This window comes from Dromaius novaehollandiae, chromosome 2, assembly GCF_036370855.1.
Source record: "Dromaius novaehollandiae isolate bDroNov1 chromosome 2, bDroNov1.hap1, whole genome shotgun sequence".
Taxonomy (NCBI): domain Eukaryota; kingdom Metazoa; phylum Chordata; class Aves; order Casuariiformes; family Dromaiidae; genus Dromaius; species Dromaius novaehollandiae.
Window position 1 is genome coordinate 51,952,079 of NC_088099.1, and position 15,148 is coordinate 51,967,226.

The 15,148-nt window shown below is 40.5% G+C and overlaps 1 long non-coding RNA gene across 1 annotated transcript in view; it reads left to right on the top strand.

Moving 5' to 3' along the window:
* LOC135327494 (uncharacterized) overlaps positions 1-15,148 on the top strand; it is a 296,042-nt gene that overhangs the window by 222,452 nt on the left and 58,442 nt on the right. Inside the window, exon 3 of the long non-coding RNA XR_010387688.1 lies at positions 7,567-7,722. This is a non-coding gene — a long non-coding RNA (uncharacterized LOC135327494). The remainder of the gene's footprint in view (positions 1-7,566; positions 7,723-15,148) is intronic.

Genomic DNA, 15,148 nt, shown 5'->3' on the forward strand with positions numbered 1-15,148 from the left:
CATTTCATAAACCAAGTATCTTTCTACAGAGTCCATTGTGTACAAAATTAAGCTGCAATATGGAAATACCTGGAAAAATAATCAACAATGCTTTCATCAAGGTCAAATCTGTGACTTTGTCCTTGTATTTTAAAAAGGTTGTTGTGGGAGGAATTGGTAATGACTTCGCAAGTGCTTAAGGAAGTGTCACAACTGAGAATATCTAGACTAAAGCTAAATGTGTTATATACATTGGTCTTTGAATATAGTTCAATGGATAAACTATTATAATAATGTATTAGGAGAAAGGTGTCCAAGGAGTATAGGCCTGTTTCAAAAATCCACTAACAATTCCTCTTAAGCACAGTCTTTGGACTTGTGTGTGTTCAAAGATGGAAAACAAAGAAGGAATATTCTGAAAAGCTCCAGTGAAGTAATTTTTCTTTGGAGTGAGAATTATGTATGTATTTTATGGTTGTCTTTAAGAATCCTTGGCATAGATCAGTATACCGCTGTTTGTGGCTGCTGTTCAATATGATGCTCTCAGCCCAAAGAGATGTGTTATCTTTCCCATGTAAAAGAGACAGAAAGGGGTAAAAGCAATCTCTTTTAGACTCTATATATCTGCATAACATAAACACTGAAAATAATCAAGTTGATGGTAACCTGGAATCACAAGTGTACTTGCTTATGGCAATCTAAATGACAGGTCATGTGCCAGATGCTAAAGTATCTGGATTCAGAGACACAGAGGCTTATCAGACAGGATGAAGGGTGTTGGGCAGGTGTATTCTTGGAAAAGAAAGGACAGTGTGATTTGAAAGCAATATTGAAATAGCCCTCTGTTGCAGTAATGAAAATGAGCAACACTATTGATGTAATGTGTAGTTAAAGTGAAAACTCAGCTAATCAAAGCATCTATCAATAAGTATAGGGCTTGTCTGCCTCCGATCTTTGCGATGCCTGCTCTAGGCGTTTTCACAAAAGCTTCTGTTTAATAAATACTGTGGTGGATATATCATTCTTTATTTTGTGTTGAGATAACTAAGCTTTGCTTCTAATTAAGTAGTCCTACTGGTGGCAGCTAGCAAAAGTATCTCTACATCTGGAAGGAAAGCAGAGTGGAGAACGAAAGGGCTTTCTGTATGGCCAAGGGCAGGGAGTTTTTAGCTTTCTCTGGATGATGCTTGAGGTCATTATGGACAGAGTGTCTCTGAATTTTCCAAATAGAAAAAAACCCCACAAAATCAAGTAACTTATTTGGTTTGTCCACTAAGACTACAGAGTTAGTGTATGTTGTCTTCAGTTCCTGTCTCAAGTAGTTAAGACACCAAAGTTAAGTGGTTACTTTGAGATCGTTCTGGGGAAATATCATTGCATAATTGTCTTCGTTTTTATGTTCTCTGCTGCTTATCCATTACTGGCCAGTGTCAGAGAGTGGTCTAGATGGATCTTTCATCTGACTGAGTATGGCTATTCTTATGTTATAGTTTTTGTTGAATTCAAAACATGATCTTGATTTTTTATTATTCTTGTTGCAACATAAAGAGCTTTGTCATAATGGAAAGAAAGAAAATGATATGTTTGATGTGCATCCTAGTGATAGAAACTAGACAACAAAGCACGGGCAACTTTATGTCTTTGTATTCTCAAACTTTCTGACTGTTCTGAGGGTCTTTCATAATTAGTTGGTATTCTTTGGGTTTCTGCTTTGTAGAAGCCATTTCTGTTTGACCTCTTTGCTAGTTGTGGCAAAAACATATAAAAGTATATAATAAAAGGAGTGACTGCCATACATTTGAAAGAGTATAAAATGTGATAATTTCTTTTTTTTTCCCCTTTCTTACCTAAGTGGTAAACCATGGGCATAGAATATTTTAAAGAAAGACCATGCAAGTAATCCTATCTATCTTGCAGTGCCTGTTAGATGTTTCTGATGTGAAATTAATGTGTTAACCCCTCCAGAATACATCTTTAAAACCATTTAGGACATATTCTTTGAAGTACGGTTCTATTCTGAAAGTGACAATACTAAAATGTCACCTTTTAACTTATCAGATCTGCTCCCTATGTGTGTTCAGAGTTTTATCTGCTGACTTCAGTGACAAAAATATGTCTGTACAGCTTGTTTTACTCTCGCTCACCCTTCAGAAGTGACACAGCTGCTGGAAGAGATCTTGATTCTGCTCCTTTCTGTGTATCTTTATCATTAGAAGTGTTTATTGAATTTTAATTAAAAGGATGCATCAGGTAACCTCGTGAGACTCTATCAAAATCAATGATATTGCACCAGTTCAATATATACATTGCAGACAGTGGAACTGTGCAGATATGATAACAGGCCTAATTAGTTCTGCACAAACTTTATTTACCGATGGTGGTTTAGCAGAGAGGGAGGATCTACGCTGGCTTCAGACACACAGTGATTTTTTAGAATGGCTACTGGAGAGAATGTGGGAAGGAAATGGCCTATTTGTAGCACAAATACATTTGATTGGAAATTTCAGAGACATCAAGAACTGAACTCCGTGCTGCCATTTTTTACTGTGTTGCTTGTCCTAACAGAACAAATCTTTGAATCCTTGAGTGGTGCAAAGGGCACCTGAGGATAATACAAAACATCTCCAAGGACTCTTGGATCATTTTAAGGTTTCTCTTTCATCTCTATGTACCTGAGTAAGGAAGGGTAAAGCAAGCCTTTCTGTTCGAATTTCTGTTCAGAATTTTGCCATAACATTTTTCCAGCTTGCTAGTGAGGTTACTTTGTGTGTGTGGCTTACAAATGCCATGCTGCTGAAAACTTTTTATTTATTTATTATTTATACAGCCATGCATACTCAATGAAATGGACATTCCTCTGTCATTTTCACTGATGACTGAAGCTCTATGGAGAAAAAAATCTAGCTCCAAAAAACAGCTCCTTATTAAAGATAGACATGACGAGTTCAAAATTAGAGCTTTTTTTTCCCTAGATACAAGCTGTGTCAAAGTCCTCAAATTTTCTTATGGGGAGGAGCTAAAATCCTTTAAATTACAATGGACTGCTATTTGGAGTCTTGCTCTCTAGCCAAATTTCCTGGCTTGAGCCTAGCATCAGTTTCTCACTGGGCAAAAAAAAGCATAGCTAATCATAAATATGTTCTTGTGATGATCACACTTAGAAACCATGGTAATGAATGTTGTATACACAGATAGAAAGCAAAGCTGTAAGGAGATAAAAATGTAAAAAAGAAACATTCCACCTCTCCTCAAAAGCCCTCCAGCCCTCCAAAGAAGTACATTTAGATTTTTTAACAAATTAAATAAATGGCAATCACATGAAGGTTCATAGGATTATACTCACATTATTATTCATTTGAATGTACATTTAGAAGTGACACCTATTACAGGATTATCATCTGTTTTCTGCTTGCATTGCCCTTATGCACAGTTTTACTGAAAATTGGTACTTAGTCCCCTTTAGCATTGTTTTCACCTAGGAGAGGTCTACAGGTTTTAGTGGCTAGTTATACTCCACACACCTGTACAATCACTTATTTTAATGAGGGAAATGAATGTAGTGGAAAAGGCTCTTAGGAGAATTGCTTTTATCTTGAAATTCTTTTCCATGTTCATATCACCCTCAATATGGTAAAACTCAGAAACCTTTCATAATTGCTGTGATATATTGCTTGTAATAGCTTGGTAGAAGAAAGAAAAAATAAAATTCAAATGCTAGCTCTCAGGGCTGAAAGGATAACAGCAGAACAGAGATAGGTGGAGGCGGGAAGACAGATGAAGCCAGCTCAGCCAAGTATAAAGCCAGCACCAGGTTGAGACACAACATGGGTGTGACTCCATCAAATGAAGTGGCCATGTAAATTATATGCCAGCTGCTTAAATCCATTAATATCTCAGAGGACTACATGCAACTGATGTGAAGTTTGAGTAAATAAATGAACACTGTGTTATTCCTGGCTTAGTAGGGTATTATAAGTCTCATTGTATTATAAGGTTCATTGCTTCAAGCTGTTGACCAGGTTATTGATGACATTTTTGTCCATGCATTAGGGAAAAGTGAATCAATATTGGTTATTAACAATCCTTGCTGTGAGTCTTCCATGCATATGGGATATGATCACAGGGTCAGCTATGATGCTGTTCCCAGCTCTGTTATTGATTCTATACATGAAGCAGAAATGCAAACATCAGAAGCCATCTTCTGTCTCCCTCAAAATGTTTGCCACATCCTTCTGCTATAAAATAACATGGGAGCATTTTTAAGGGTCTTTTGGGATGTACTGGGAAGGATACACCAATACGTATTGATACACTAGAGGGTTGTGCTGCCACTCAGGTGGACCTCAACAGGCTGGAGAGATGGGCAGAGAGAAACCTCATGAAGTTCAACAAAAGGAAGTGCAGAGTCCTGCCCCTGGGCAAGAGTAACCCCATGCACTGGTACACACTGGGGGCTGACCTACTGGAAAGCAGCTTTGCAGTGAAGAACCTGGGGGTCATTGTGGACAACAAGTTGGACCTGGAGTCAGCAACGTGCCCCTGTGGCAAAGATGGCCAGCAGCACCCTGGGCTGCATTAGGCAAATTGTTGCCAGCAGGTCAAGGGAGGTGATCCTTCCCCTCTGCTCAGCACTGGTGAGACCATTTATGAATTGCTGGATCCAGTTCTGGGTTCCCCAGTACAAGAGAGACATGGACAGTCTGAATTGAGTCCAGCAAAAGGTCATGAAGATGATTAAGGGATTGGAGCATCTGAGACACCAGAATAGGCTGAGAAAGCTGGGACTATTTAGCCTGCAGAAGAGAAGGCTCAGGGGATCTTATCAATGTGTATAAATATCTGAAGGGAGGGAGCAAAGATGATGGAGCCAGACTCTTCTGAGTGGTGTCCAGTGACAGGACAAGAGGCACTGGGCACAAACTAAAACACAGGAAATTCTGTCTGAATGTAGGAAAACACTTTTTTACTGTGAGGGTGACTGAGCACTGGACCAGGTTGCCCAGAGAGGCTGTCTCCATCCTGGTAGATATCCCAAAGCTTTCTGGACACAGTCTTGGGCAGCCTGCTCTAAGTGACCCTGCTTGAGCAGGGGTGTTGGGCTAGAGGATATCCAGAGGTGCCTTCCTACCTCAACTATCCTGTGATTCTGTGATTTCATTTTTCAGATTCAAAAATTCCAGCCATGGGCATTACTATCACTTTGGCAATACTTTCACAGCCCTGGGCACCTTAAGATGTCTTTGCGTTCTCCTCATCTGCTGTCTTTTCTGAACACTATCTCTCTTTTGTCTCCTCAAGGTTACACTCTGGATAATCCAGAGATCTTCTCCTGTAGAAGATCTCTTAACAGGCATTTGTAGAGGATAGTTGTCTAAAATAAATTGCCCTCTTGTACCTGTTTCCATTGACTGCCAAAGGGGTTCAATCAGCTAGCTGTGTGTAGGTGCTTACTTTTTAGAGGACTAAGACTAAGTCAATCCTACTTGTATTATCTTCTGAGATAGCACACTTAGCAGCCAACATGCAAATTGTTGAAATGTTAATTAATGGAAAAGCAAAGGAAGTAGAGGACATATAACCATACAAACACAAACAAACTGTATGTGGAAATAAAGAGATTGCATTTGCTCAGATATGTAAAGATAACTGTATATGTAAAATTCCTATATATTTGTGCGTATGTAAAATTTCTGGCTTAATTTCTAGATGACAATGCATCCAATGAAAATTTGAGCAATTGGTTCTATAATTTTTCTCTATTTTAAATGCAAAATTATCTCTTTTAGGAGCTGAGATTACATGTATTTAATATATTTATCCTTGTGATATTACTCTGAAGTAAGGAGCAGAAAATGAACCCCATTTCAAAGCTTATAAAGTGTGACAGACTGACTAATGCCTGAATTTAGGCTCCTATTTCCTACTAATTTCAATATCTTTAGAACCCTGGTGTCAAAATGAATAAACGTACAGAGGAGACCTATACTAGGAACTCAAACTCAAAGTAGTTTCTATAGTATAGCTTCAAACACCAATCCTTTTTTTTTTTTTTTTTTTTTTTTTTTTTTTTTCTATTTATTATCTGAGAAAGTCTGCTGGCTCATCATTCTTATTTAGATGGCATGCATTTTTTTCCTTGGAAGGATTATGCTAACCTATTGGTCACAGCAACAGTATTTTCCTACATCTCTAACATAGCCTGAATAATCATCCAGTTCTCAGAAGAAAAGTGAATATAAATGACTTCTTTATTTTTCAGGGGTGGGAGATAGGGAAAATTTTTTAAAAAAATATTGTTCTTTTTTATTGTCTTTCTTTTCCAAGTTTTTCCTCTGCCTTATTTTTGTCCCAGTTTTTCTTCTTTGTGTCTTCCGTGTTCCCCCAAATATCTTTTTTAATGGTTCTATCAGTATATTTTTCCTTTGAGTGTATCTTCCTGTTTTGATATCATCAAATATGCATGCTGATATGTACTTTTTGTTTAGATCTGCCTTGCAGTCTCAAACTTAATGTGCAAAGTCTTCTGGTCTTTATTTTTTCCCAGTTGACTGAGTTGTTTTGAGAGAAAATTTTTAGTTACAGTGTTGCTTTCCAATTTGATTATTTTTCTTCTCTGACCTGAAGTAATCACAGTGGTATACTTAACTGAAATGCCTAATGTTAGATGATCATAAGTTAAAACTTCAGTAGTCAATGGAGAGGACACTTTGGAGCTTAGAGGGGGTGAACCATGCTCTGGACTCTAGTCTCCTTCTGTTGCCTATGGGAAGGATCCAGCACTTTGCTGAAATGCTGGCAGTTGGGTGTGACAAATCTGGGCGAATGGGTCTCTAGCCAATTAATTGGATGCTGTCAGAGTTGCCTGCTGTAAAGGAATATTTTAACAATCAGATAAAGATGACTCCTTCTTAATAACTGGTCAAAGAAGTGTTCTGCATCCAAACACAGATATTGGGAATGTTTTGATTTCATTCAGAGCCCAAATTAACACTGGTCTTCCTAAATCTATCCCCCTGTCAGTTGATACATGTATCTGTCACGTATGGGATTATCATGCTTTTAAAGAAGTGATCAGAAGTTTCCGATTGATTTCAGTGAAACTTGGCTCAAGTTCTGAGGTACCAGGAACTTCATTTCTTAGCCTTTTTTTGTTTGTTAAGAAGTCAGAGTTGCTGAAGATTTAATCTGGTGTACCTTCTTCCTTTCTGCTTTCCCAGGAATCTTGTGGTGGAAACGTGACTATTTAGCTTGTTCTGCCCAAGCTGTACGATTAACACGGGCAGCTAGAGGCAGGTTTGGGACTTCTCCTCAAGATATCCTACTAACTTACATTAAGACTTTGAAAATAGCAATTTAGTCCTGGCTCAGGACTGGCTGACTGCTGTGCTGGCTAGGAGAGGGAGGAGAGTCCCCTTTTTCTTTTCCTTTCTCAGCACACAGCCCAGCTTTGGTAGGCACCAACAGGTGACTTGCAGGAGCCCCTGAAAGGTCTGAATCGTGTCACTTCCAGAGACTCTCAGTGAGACTTGCGGTCCCTTAAGGCCCTGTTAAAAATCTCTCCCTAAATGTCTATTTCTTTTCTCCTAGGGGTGGTGGCAGGCTGCTGATCTCTTTAGCCCAGGTCCTTTGGTCAGTAAGGCGCTTGCCTTCCCCCAGGGATGAATTCCTGTCAACAAGGTGGTTCATTGACATTCTGCTGTGAAGATGGAAGAAATCTGCCTGTAGCAACACAGCAATGGCAAGGTCGGTGAAACTGAGGGGAAAAAGAAAAGAGTCTGCAAGGTTTTTGCTCTCAGTGGGGGAAATTAAAGGTGGCTTGTGTTATAAAATATTAAATAGTGATTTAATCAGCAGTGAGATATGTAAGTGAGCTTAATTAGAAATACATATTATTCTTTGACTTTAAAGCACAAAATGAAAAATTAAAGCAATCTTAGAGGATATGTAATCAGTGAGGAATAATATGTTGGAAAATGAGCCTGATGTTGTAATTGGTGTATGCAATTAAAATTAATTAATTTTAGTTAGCATACATGCATGCAAATATGAAATCAACGAATTTCAGATATTAAACTCATAATTATAGTGATACTATTGCCAGAGCTAGTGACAGAGGAATTGACTTTTCAGTGGTAAATACATGCGCTTCAGATTTGAGGTCTCTTCTCTCTGCTATCGTGTCAAACTGAAACCTAACGATTAAAACTATCTGATCAACCGTGATTAAAAAAGAATGTTTACAATCCCCCTCATTTTGATATGCACTTCCTAGCTTTTCAGCTATATGTTATACCTACCTATGGGATGACTACAGGATATTTTTCTGTCAAGAACAATTTGAGTTTAAGAAGTTCCCACCCACACACTCACTGGTTGACACCCCCCTCCCTCGCTGGGTGACTGCCCCATCTCTTTGCTGATATTGACTTGCAGAACTGTGCTGTAAGCCGAATCGTGAAATGATCCATGTTTGAGAAAAGAAATCTTCCCTCTGGTTTCTATGCAGATTACTTTGTTCTTTAATAATTATTCACCAAAGAAAGAAATTTCCATTGTTCTATCTACAAACAAACCCCACATTACCAGCAACAAAACTGCTCTCATGTAGGGAAATTACGCATTGTTGCAGCCCTCTCAGCTCTGGTCAAAATTTCCTTCAAGTCCTTACAGTTCCCTGCTTTGAAGCCTGACATACTGTTATATAAAGCTCCTGCTTTTCTGAAAGTTATCCAGGGTAACGTAGGAGCAATTTTAACATCAAATGATTATATTGCTACTGAAATGAATAAAAAACCGAAAACAACAGAAGTATGATAACTCAGGAACTACAGCTATTATTAAACATTAGATAGGGTACATTATGCTCTAACATTTTTTGAACCAGTTTAGCCTAGCAATCAGCACTACATTAATCCTTTTCAGATTATATATGCAATCCAAAACAGTAAGCAGACCCCTATTGGCTCAAAGTGTCATTTAAAAAAAAAAAAAAACACAGCCTTTAAAATATCTTTAAAGTAAGCTTCCCTGTTCTCCCATGGCACAAACATACGTGCAAGGAGAATTCAAGGACACTGTCTAAAAGAAACAGAAATGGAAAGATCCACTGAGGAGTGAAAAGGAGGCCAGAGCTTCCCTGCTTCCACCTCTGTGTACCTGGTTACATGGCATACAAGACTCTGCAGTGCCTTTGGTTTTTATTTACTTCAGTACTCTCTCCTCTTCCGGCAGCAATCTGTTCATCGAAAGTATGTTTCCTTACTAAAGCATTTAGCTATTTAAAAGCAGCCATTTCTCCCACAATGTATTCGTGACGGGTCGCCCAGGTTACTGAAGCGACGTGCGTAGGGAGGGCGCACATGTGTGCGGAGGGTGTGGGAACCTTTGAAAGACAATCGCACTGGTGCCCTTGCTGGTTCACCTTTGTGCTGAATGCCTGCGGACTGAGGGGAGCTGAAGCTGCTTTTCTCCCGTTCCCTGTGCCTTTTTAAGGTACCTTTAGGTTTCATCTTTGTTGTCCCTTCCCTCTCTTTTGCCCACTCTTCGTTTGTGTGTTGTATATTAAAAATGAAATGACAATTGTCATATTGGAGGAATGATAATTAGGTGAAGTAGGTAGTCTGTGCAGCAAGATCATGTTTGTGTAAAAATGGTACCTGAGCAGAGCTATACAATCACCAGGAAAATGTCTGATTTGTTTAAGCATTACCACTTTTATCTGCTGCACGCAATAGCAAGAGGAATCAAAGCAGCTAACTTTCCATCATCTCAGGACAAAGGTGCCTGTTTGATTCAGCTTCAAGGGCTGCATGCACAATCAGACCCCTGGAGATACTGAAAGTCAGAAACCAGAGAGATGCTTCAACAAAGTTCATAGGGAGGAAGCTGCCTGCATGGCAAGAAAAAGAATGAGAAGGAAAATGAAAAATAGGATGGGACATGAATCTGCTCGGAGATCATGGAAAGGTCTAAAAGGGGAAGAGAATATTCAGTAAGACACTTAGAATGGAAATATGGTTGCTATTAAAACAAAACACAGTCATTACTTAGGTTTGATGAAGCTGAATTTAATCGAGAAGGAATTGAACAAACAGCGTGTTTGATGATTGCACATTGTAATATAATAACGTAGTGTCACAGAGCTTTGCAAAACCGTGCAAACTCGGTTCCTGCCTCCACATGCATGAAGGTGTAGCAAGCAACCTGCACAGCAGTGCAGCTCCTTTCTGGGTTAGGAGTTTCCAAGGCCCTCATCCCCTGATAAGTGTGGATCTCAGGTGTTGTTGTGGGGAAGAGGAGACAACTGCCTTGGGGTGCTCTGTATGCAGTCAGCTAGATGTGAGAAGAGTCAAATGGGGAGCAGCTGGGTGATGAAATCTTTATTCACTGGGCTGCAGCGTTCTTAAAGGATCCTCTGCATTTCTGCTCTGAGACTTGCACCTTGGTTCTCCCATACACATTAAATGTATGTGGCCATCTCAAAATCTGGGTAGAAGACTGTGCCTCTGTGCATGTGCTTGCACTGTGCAATCCCTCTTTGCAACAGGGGTGCACCAAACAGGCAGTGTCACCTTGCTGCCAGCTCCCCCACAGGAGAGTCGCCTCCAGTGTCGTACTGGAAATCGGCAGGGAGCAGGCTGGGGCACAAGGCACACGGAGTAGTGGGACAGAGCTAATGTGGTGAGGGCACACAGCTCACCAGATGCTCTTGAGAGGTAGGCTAACACAGAAGTAAAGGAGGACCTACACTCTTCTGGAGTCTAAAGTCTGAGTCTGGAGGGATACTTTGGACTGCTTTGTTTCCTGATAGAGATTCTGCAGTTTACTACATTTATCCATGCTTTAGCTGCTCCCTTTGTGACAGTGTGGCTCTTTTCATGCCAGTAAGGTTGGAAAAAATATATGCATTCAGGACATGCAGAAGTCCTACCTCCTCCAAGATTACAGGAGGATTTCCACACACCAGTGTGAAGAGGTAGTGGATTTAAGGGGGGGGAAGGGGGAGGGGGCAACAATCCAGCCATGCAAATACTGCAAATCTGCTGCTCTGCCTCTTCCAAGATGGCTCGCAGTGCAGTGGGAAAGAATAGCTGCGCTCAGCACCGGCCAAAGTGGCTGTTTCTTTGGTCTTTCCTTTTGCCAGAATGGAGTCTCTCAGGGGAAAATAGTACATCCGAAGAGTGTGTGCTTGTGCTTTATTTCTGTGATAGAAGCTTTTACTGGTGCACGCACTGATAGAGGTTGGTGAGGCTTCATGGTACGTGGCTCAGCAGCACGAAACCGGAATGGCTGGAAGAAGGGGTCACGGTGTCACCTGCTGTCTTTGTATTTGGGCAACAGGTGCAAAGAAGTTAGTGATTCTGCTGCCTGTGTGCGGTTGTAAAGTCCTAATTTTCTGAAATTAGGAAATTCCTTTCACTTTCATATGACAGAAGATATAAGCACAGCTATGTTATGGTTTTTCTTTTTTCCAAGTGCATGAAAACAAAGGGACTGGTGTCTGTTGAGTTAGGATGCAGATGTATTACTCCCATCAAATTTTACTATCAAAAGTCTGAAGGTAGAGTTTATGCTGGGCCATAATTCCAGTTTTATACCCTGGTAACTTTTATGTAGTTCCCTAAGAAGGAATGCTTTTAAAGTCACCTTATTTTGCCCCCCTCTTCCATCAACAACTGTTGTTGGTAGCTGCATTAAAAACAAATTCTGATGTGTGAAAATAACATGCTCTGTTTGCATTTCAACATAGAGAGATTAAAGGTAATAGTGTGATCATTATTAATTTTCCTCTTATAAGTGAATCTGCACATTTTTCATCTGTCCCCAATCCTCATTTTGCTGCAGGAGATGTTTTCTTTTTAACTTGTGTTCATCCGATAGCTCTTTTTTAAAAGATTGGAAATCCCTGTCCTATTCCTCCACCCAAAGAATAAAATATGTGCAAGGGACAGAATCTTGCCTCCACATAAAAACATTTAGGAAGGAAGAGATGGATCAGTTTGAAACCTCCACCATCATAACCTTTTTCAGAGCTTTGCACTGCTACAATTCATTCAAGAGAAACAAGATATGCTCCTTATTTGATGAGTTGCCTGATCTCTCAGACAATACCAAACTTCACCTTGGCTTTTGAAATCACAGCTATGCATAGAAAGTACTTTATTGTTTGCATTACATCCTGTGGTGACTAAGACAGTTTAATCATCAACTTCTAATGTTAGGAAAAAAGAGTATTTCAGTGCAGGGTGTGGTGGTATCAGTTCAGTGATATTCTAAGAATGTGGCTGCTTTTCCTCCTGCGAAGGTTTGTGTCTCAGCCCTAGGGCTGTAACAGGGAGTGGGGCTTCAGAGGGAGGGGAAGATTGTGCCCCACGTAATCTTATCTCCTCAGGCATGTAAGAGAGAGGTAGTGGCAGAACAACACGAGGCAAAGTTAGGCAGCTGATTGTACGCTTTTGTCCCCATCCAATATCGGGGGGGGGTTCGTTACGATTCCAAGGACGAGATTAAGACGCTAAAACCAGTCAAATATCGTACAACCTTTTAACTTTATTTTCCACGGAGTGGGGAGAAAAGGTGGGGAAAGGCGAAGGGGAGGAGAGAAAGAAAAAGAGAGAGAGAGAGAGAGAGAGAGAGAGAGAGAAAGGCTTATCACCACCCATGGATCCAGCGGCGTCCTGTTGGTCCTCTTCACCCTGGGTGTAAATTTTAGTGAAGCGCGTGCAGTAATTACAACTCAAGCAGGGTCCGACCCTAGGTTCCCGCTGAAAAGTTCGGAGCCAAATCAAGGCAAATTAAATAAATAAATTGTAATGACACGCGTGCAGTAGTTACAGCTTGAGTTGGGTGCCTCCGAAGAGGGACCCCGAACAAAGAAATCCCTGGGCAATTATACTTTCCAATCTTAAGCTCTCTGCCCTTCACGCAGTAGTTTGGACCAATAGTAATATTTAGGTCTGGGGTCTCCTGCTCCTTATTGGGTCCCTAGGTAGGTTGTTTACCGTTGTGGTTTCTGCTGACAGATGCATTTTCATTCTTCGGGTCTTGCCCTTATCTCTCAAAGCCCTGACAATTTATTACTTCCCCAGCAGTGACGGTAGGTGTTATTTCCCAAGGTCCAGACAAAGGGAATATGATCTGGACCCCGAGATAGCCCAGACCCCCCAATCAGCATTGTTTCCGCAGCGAGAGGAGGCTCTGATCCCCAGGGTCCCGGTGCCCAAGCAGGCCTCACTTCAAAGCCTTGACATCCTTCCTCCCGGAGCGTGAAGCATGGGAATGCAAACTGCTGGTAAGCCAGGTGAAATACATAAGTAGAAGATGATATTTGTGTAAATCAGGGATTGAAATGGACCAAGATTTAATCACACTGTATTGTTCCTTCTCAGAACATAAAATGTATGTACGTGCACTTTTCAAGTATAAAGGCTGCAGGAAAAATAGGTTTCATTAAGTGCTTTTAAAATTTCGTTTTGACTCCAGTAAGAACGGAGAACAATGGTGAGCACAGATGTTGAAAAACTCATTAGCCAGACTCCTGCCAATCATGAGATTTTCAAAAATTATTTAACTAAATGTACTTTTATTTCTCTTATGCATGTTGGATTAAGTCCTCAAAGTTTCCTTTGCTGTCAGGAGTGCTGGAGAGCTGCTTTTAAAATTTTATTAAAATTAAAATTAAATGGATCATCTAATCAGGTGCCTCCAGGAGCAAAAAGAACATGCCAAGTATTATGTGACTAGTAAAAAAAAGAAAATTCCAAGAGTCAGCAGCACTGTCTCCAGCCTGCATTTACTCAAATCCCTGGAGCTGAATTGCCTTTTGGAGGAGGCACTTCCTAAAAGCGATGAGTAGTAAAGAGAGAGCTGGAGACGAGGCAACACAGGTGGAAAGTTTATTATAAAAGAAGGAATTAAGGATTAGCAGGGGAATTGCATTCTTATTGCTAGCTGCCTTTTAAATGCTTTGTAGACTGCTTAAATGGTCTTGTGATATATATATGCCAGGGTCCTAAATATTTCAAGCTGTTCTGCTAATGGCACTGTTGAAGAAAGGATGCATGTTTTCTTGGTATGTTTACATGCCTGACTGGGAATGTGCCCTTCTAGCTAGCGCTGCTCGGGGTTATGTATGCATCTCCCTGATGCCAGGACCAAGATGGGCCAAAATATTTTACTGGTGCTTCTGGGACTATTCCAGCAGGTAAGGGTTTCCAGAGCATGAGGACGTTTTCTCTGGGGTGCACCTTCTCACCAGCTGAGCCTGGGGGCTGGGACAGTGCTGGTGCTGTGCCTAGCGAGACACTGTCAGAGGGCTCAGCATGCTGCTGAGCGTCTTTGCAGGCAGGGAGCAGGAGAGGTTGAAGAAGGCCTCAAAGAGCTTCACACAGCAAAACACAACACATCTTAAGCCAAGGGGGTAGACAGAGCGTCTTGAACAGATTAAAACGGATGCATGAGCCAGAGCCTCAGCTGGGCAACTATGGACCAATTTACCCCAACTTAACTTTGCTGCAGTCCTTGGGGCTGAGACTGCAATGTACAGCTGGTGAGAATCTGTGAATCTCGCACTTCACATTCAAGGGTTTTAAAAGCCTTGGACTGATTTAAGATGCACAAAGCAATATAAATCCCTGAAGAACTGACCAAAGTGTACAAAGGACTTCTGCAGCTGTGATAGTTTGTTTAAAATGCATCATTGTAAAACTCAGAGGCAGCAACACACTTGTGTTTTCAGTTGCTCATAATTTTGCCAAACTTCAGCAGTTTGGGCAAAAATTTTTCATGCTGGGTGTCCACTTCAGGTTGGTGTTTTGATAATTTGGCTGGTGCTTTATTTTTGTTTTACGTTATTTTTGAGAGGTTTATATAGCTTCTTTTCCTTCTCCTGTTGTAATGTTTCTGCTTAAAGCTGTGTGGGTTTTTTTGATTATCATTATTTTGTGCTCTAAGAGTGGAAGAAAAGTGTCTCATTGTCACTTCAAGGTTAATTGGGTTTTTTTGGGAGCATTCATCTTGGGACAATGATGCCCAGATGAAAAAGAGAAAAATGTACTCCTTTGAAGACTTTGACCTGGTAAAAACAATGGTCTTTGATTGGGCTGAGAATTCAGTCTAATTTCCCTGCTTTCTTGAAACAAAGGGAAAATGCTCCAACTGCAATGCAGAT